The following is a 6,625-nucleotide window of genomic DNA, read 5'->3' on the forward strand; positions in this document are numbered from 1 at the left end:
TATGCAAAGTTAGTGCTTTTAATGGCTGGCATTTAAATAGCTGCAATGTATATTTTCTTTTTTGGGACGGGGGAGGGAAGGGGGAAAATCACCTTATTGGTCATATGTACACTTTGCTGTATAAAATATTTTTCACGTAACCTTCAAGTGGAGCTGAATGGTGTAGCTTTTATCTCATAACTACATGGAAGTCAATTGAAAGTGGCAGGGGAAAAAACTGGCTAAAACAAAGTGCAGGATTTATCTCTAGTAAGGAATTCTAACTGTGCTGCAGTGGTTATGGTGCCACATGTGCCCAGGCACCCAACCTATGTAAGTAGTCATACCAGCACAACGTTTAACAACTTACCTAGGGTCTACTAGGTGCCAGTCACCTCCTCCATCAAGAGCCAGAAGCTTCCATTATCTCTCCTGATATAACCCCTTAGCCCATGAGCTCAGTCCTGCACTGCCATGTTAGCTCAGATCAGATGGCTTCTGACTCTCAGATGAAGAGGTGACGGTGAACCCCAAGTAAGTTGGCAAACTGTTTACAAATGGTTTGACTATTTGCTGGGCACTCCTCTTCTAATAACCATTACAGTGCGCTGGAGTGTCCCTTTAATAATAGAAAATATGATACAATACTTATTTTCAGTCAGTTTTAAAAACAGGATGTAACCTTTACACAATGACTTAGAAAAGGGGGTAATGTTGAACCAACCAACTTTTTTACTTTCCATCTCACCATTTTCTCATTTTATTATGCATCTTGAAGTGAAGAGAAGAAAAAGAGTAAAAGCTTCTCTAAGTTCTCACAGGTCTTTTATTTTATTTTCTATTATTTTGCATATATCTAATTTCAAACGAGCAAAGGGAAGGAAAAAAAATAAATTTAATGGTTTATCAGTTTTTGGACATATGACATGTCTGTCTCTGAATTGATAATATACGCATTACAGAAAAAAAAATTGGTCTATTGTTAAAGAAAAGTAGAACGCATATTTGGTTCCAGTGATTCCAAAGAGGAGGAAGTTTCATGTAGTCCTTCATTATAAGTCTCAAAATTTATGATAGATCAAATATGATTTTAGATCCTATACAAGTAAATCAGTGATTTAGAGCCATCGTCAAATTTTTAAAGTGGCTCAGTCACCTTCTGGGGTCCTTCATAATTTGAAAAGACCCTCAATAGTGACTTTGCACTTCATTGCTTTGTGGATCTTCTTCACCTCCTAGCACTTCATCTGCGCATGTGAAAGACTACAGCACTGAGGTCTATGGAGGAGACCACAGAAGCCTTCATAGATATTGTCTTGCAATGAACGAGGCAACGCCTTGTCAAATGTAGATCAGTCATATCCAAGTTTTGTTCAGTGGTGGAAAACTTCATAAGGCAAAGCAGTCCCTCTCTACTTCTCCAGAAATTGTCGTAGTTACATGTATTAGAGATTCTTTGTGTTATATTTATGTGTGATGCATACACATAAGTAAATTGTTCTTGCATCCTTCCATGTGAGCTGTCATGCTTTCTTCCTCTCAATGTGGAATTGTCATACTCCATCTCCTCTGCTTACACTCTACATAAATTTACCCTGACATTCACAAACATTTTCATGATACACAAATACACCCTTCATTCAAATAAATTAATTCACATCTGCATTTGTATATTAAAACTCCATACAAGTACACTCCTGTACTTATACACATCTACTCAAATGCTCTATGCCAGAGGTGGCTCTAGACTTTGCGGGCCTTAGGCGAACCTTGAAGCCCATAATAAAAGAAAAATGCAAGTGATAATACATTTAACTAGCCACATGTGGCACAGTTTCCAGCCAGCAGGTGCCGGCATATCACCCGCTGCTACGTCTCTTAGTCCATCCTGCAGGGCCACATGCACAACACTTATTGCACCTTACCAACACATACTCACACACATGCTTTCAGACACATGGATACACACTCACACATATACATTCCAGACACACTCATGGGGATACACACACATGCCGAGATACAAACTCCCAGACAGACATACACTCACACAGTGACTCTCAATGCCAGGCTCGCTGACAAAAAGAAACACACATGCCTCACAGCTGTGCACAGGCAAATAAACACATACCCACTGCAAGACAAATTCTAAAAAAACACATACGCACACTAACACAGACAGATATACTGACAGACACCCAAACAAGCACTGATAGAGACACACACAAATGAAAATATTGAAATTTAAGGTGTTTTAGGCACCCTACTTTTTGCCAGAAGGGTTGCTTTCCTGTGGTCCAGTGGGGATCTGGCACTGTGGGCTGTAGTCAGAGGGCTGTTATGGGCAGTTTCTGTCTTCCCACATGGCCTTCTCTGGGCACTGGAAGGAATAGATTGGATATCACTTCATCGCAGTGTGGATGTGCATGTGGAGAGGCTGCACCTTATTAGGAGTCTGTGCCATCATGTGGTTCTTTGCCCAGCTCGACCCCTTGGCATTACACTGCCCCTTGTATACCCTAAAGCATGGCTGGTCCCCTTAAAAGATTATGGACTGTATTCTCCTGATAATGGTAATGCTGCCCCTTACCGGCAGTGTCTTCTTCTCTCCTCCAAGGTCAAACTTGCTCTTACCATTCCTTCTCTGTCTTCTTATCTCCCACCCAGCTCCATCCTCTTTTCTCTCAGTGCTCAATCTCCCTCTCTCCCTCAAGATTCATATCACTCTCTTCCCTTTCCTCCTTCTCTCTCACGCAACTTTATTTCCATCTCTCCTCCAGCATCATCTCCCCTCCAGCTCTACCTTTCTCTCTCCCCTCCATCCCCCTCTCAGCTCCATCTCCCTATTATCCCTCAGCTCCATCTCCCAATCTTCCCCCAGTTTCATCAACATCTCTCCCCTCCCAACTCCTTCTCCCTCTCTTCCCCAGGCTTCATCTCCCTCCTCAAAATTTCGATTTCCCGCTCTCGTCCCATACCTGTTTGTAACTCTCCACAAGCACAATAAATTGTTAGGTTACTTACCTTGGTGGTCCAGTGCTATTGACTTCTGTGAGCTACATTCCCTCCTCTTCCCTCCAGAAGAGAGCACCTCCCATGTGGTGGGATGTAAATGTCAAATGCTCATTGGTGCGAAAATCAAGAATCAGACAATTGCTCAGAGAACCTGCCTTGCAAAGACTTCTAATTGAGCTGCATCGAGAAGTCTGTGATTGGACAGACACAGAAAGTCTGGGCAGGGTTAGAACAGGTGGGCTGGCAAAGACTGCAGACAAGAGAGCTGCAGTTTTCGCAAGCCGTTTTTAGATAAACCATACCTCCATACCTTTCAAATGGACAATGAGGGACATTTTAATGTTAGGGCTGTGAGTAGGGGTGTGGTCAGGGACTGTTCTGAAAACATTTAGTTTACTTACTATGAACAATTTACGCATCTAAAATATAATTTAGAACAAGAACAATCTATCTTATTTACAGAGACTGATTTTTGAGCACATACGTTGTAGTTTAACCCCTTAAGGACACATGACATGAGTGACATGTCACGATTCCCTTTTATTCCAGAAGTTTGGTCCTTAAGGGGTTAAGGACACATTACAGTAAGTATTATTGCAGTGTGGCTCTGTTATACAATTAACACCAACAATATAGAACTCCTAGAAAAGCGGGACTATAGGATAGGAAAGAGGGACAAAGGTATTTGGGACCAAAACAAGGACTGTCCCTCCTAAATTGGTAAACGTTGGAGATATGGATAAACTCACAATTAAGAAATGCATTATTAAATGCAGGATGTTTTAATTGGGGAAATAGCTGCTAAACACAGTGACGTCTATTATTTATTTTTATTTTGTGTGCATTTGTCCAGTGGAAAGTTAAACCCAGCAAAGTGTTGGATAAGTAGAGCATTTTGATTATTGGGAATACACCCCATGTCTCAGAATCTTATTTTCTGATTAACTATTTAAAAAGTTGGAAGCTCCTTCCACTTACAACTTTCAAAATGTACAATAGGTTTCCATTACAGACAACCTTCATGACGTGTTTTCCCAGTTTTGGTCAGGATCCTGCTGTTACAGGTATTTACTTTAGATTGAACAAAAGTTATTAGAACTGATATCTTCATTGCAGAAGGACAGGGTACGTATACTGGACCTTAGAGTGGCCGGGCGATTGCAGTAAAGAGTCTGCCCCAGTGTTGGACTAAAGGTATATTTGTAAGCTATTTTTTTTAAACATGTTTTTGTTTTTTATTAAATACAGATGGTGTAGTAATCATTAAATAAGAACATGCTCACATTAAAAATAATTATATAGAATACCACTAGATGGCATCATATTCCCACATTCTACAGATGTTACCAGTAATGAAATTATAATTATTTATATAGAGCCAACATATCCTGCAGCGCTGTACAACTGCAAACAAGACAAAGATTTCAAACAAAACATTTCTGACAAACGGGAACAGTAGGTGAAGAGGGCCCTGCCCAAACAATAAAAAACTAAGAAAAGAGTTACCTGCACACTACCCCAAATCCCTATGTGGGAGTCTGAGCGCAGGACTTATTTTTGTGTATTTGTACCTGCCCAAACAAGCTCACATCTAATTTTACTGAAATGTACACTAGCTACATTATCCAGGATTTTCACCAAAGTGAGAATTCAAAGTTAATTTAAGGTGTACTTTAAATTTAAGGCCAGAGCTGAACTGAAAGCACAACTGATTATTAGAAGTTTTCCAGATCCTCTATTTTGACCATAAATTTTTAAATCACCTTGAATTCTCACTGCAGTGAATAACCCTGCATCTATAATATGTACTTTACTCTTGGCGTTTCAAGTTTGCCAGAGCTAATACATTGGCAAAGGTTGTTATTTTATAATTACTGAAATTAATTCGGATTTAAATATTTTTATTATGTTTAACCAGTGGCGGCTCTAAACTTGGCGAGGCTTGAGGCGAATCTCAAACATGAGGCCCCCACTAACACCATTAGTGGGGTAACAAAAGCAGTTGACTTGTGTGTGCATAAAAAGCTGTAGAAATATTGAATGGGGGGCTTGCGGCGTTGGGTATAGAGAGCTAGTCTCTGCATTCATCGTTCAGAGGCTTGCATTGTTGCGGCTCACTGTGCCGCTGCGTTGTGAGCTCTCTGACTATAGTCATGACATAATTTGCAATAAACACATTTAAACTTGCAATTATGCTAATTGTTTATACACAATTGCTAGGTATGGTTGCATAGCCTGTCAGTTATGTATACATAAGGGCTGGTGTAGAGGGGTTATTGGAAACAGAAATTTTAATTTTGGTTGGGCTTTTAAAAAAAAAACAGTCACAATTTGTATTTATCTGGTAGTGTGGATTTCTGAGTGTGTGCCTCAGAGTGTGTATCTGACAGTGAGTATACGTGTATCTGTATGTATGTTTCTCTGAGCATGTGTATGTTTGGGTCTGGAACTGTTTGTTTGTGGGGCACCTGCTTGCAGTGTTTTGTGTATAGGGGGATGTGCTGCCTGTGGCATTTGGGCACTAAGTTTATGGCAAAGCTATTTTTTATGACTGTGTGTATAATGATTGTCTTCAGGGGGTGAGTTTGACTAAAGGGGTAATTGTGGCAGGGTGAGTGCGACAGAGCAATGGCATGAATAAGACAGGGTAGGGGCGTGAGTGTGACAGAACGAGGGAGGATGATTGTGACATGGCTTGAGGAGAGTGTTACAGGGTGAGAAAAGGTACATGTGACAGGATTAGGGGGTTAATGTAATAGGGTGAATGTGGCATGCTTAGGGCGAGTATCACAGGGTTGGGGTGAATGTGGCATACTTGGTGCGTGAGTATCATAGAGGTGGGGTAAATGGGACATGCATGGTTGGAGGAGTGAGTGTGACAGGGCAAGGGGAGGTGAATGTGACAGGATTAAGGGGGGTTAATTGAGAGGGCAAGTGTGACAGGATTAGAGACGTTATTGTGACAGGTTCAGTGAGGAACAGTTAGGGGGGTGACAGAGCTGGGGATGAGTATGGCACGGTTGGAGGAGGGAGTGTGCGCTCGGCGGGCGGCATCCTCCCAGCCACGGATGCCGCCCGCGTCTTCCTCTACGTCCTCCAGCGGCAGCATCCATGACGCTGCACGCTGGGAGACCGCCCAATTTAATAAACGCCGGGGTCAGCCACCTGACCCGGCGTTAAAGGCACAGTGCCTCAATCACAGTGGGAGGTCTAGATATCTCCCACGTGTGATTGTTAATTCTGATTGGAAATTATCCAATCAGAATTAACCTATGGATTGAAATACTTACCTTTCCTGTTCCTCTCTGCCCTGTTTTGGTCTTTGCTTGCTAGTATTGCTACTGTTTCTGGTTACGCACTCTCTGGCTTGTTTATCTGACTTTGTGACTTTCTCCTACCCTTTGACCTCGGCTTGTTTCTTGTTATTCTGTCTTCTGGTTCCCCTTACTCGGCTTGTCTCCTAACTATTCTCTGTGTGCTTAGCCCGGCCACTCTAAGGTCCGGTACTGCACCTTTTCTGTGTGTGTGCTAGCGTGTTTGGTTCCCGGAATCGTGACACAGACACACAGACACATACAAAATATTTGTCACCCTCCTGTTTCCTACCTTTTACAGGAGGGTGACATCCCTG

Source organism: Pelobates fuscus, chromosome 1 (assembly GCF_036172605.1).
Source record: "Pelobates fuscus isolate aPelFus1 chromosome 1, aPelFus1.pri, whole genome shotgun sequence".
Lineage (NCBI taxonomy): Eukaryota > Metazoa > Chordata > Amphibia > Anura > Pelobatidae > Pelobates > Pelobates fuscus.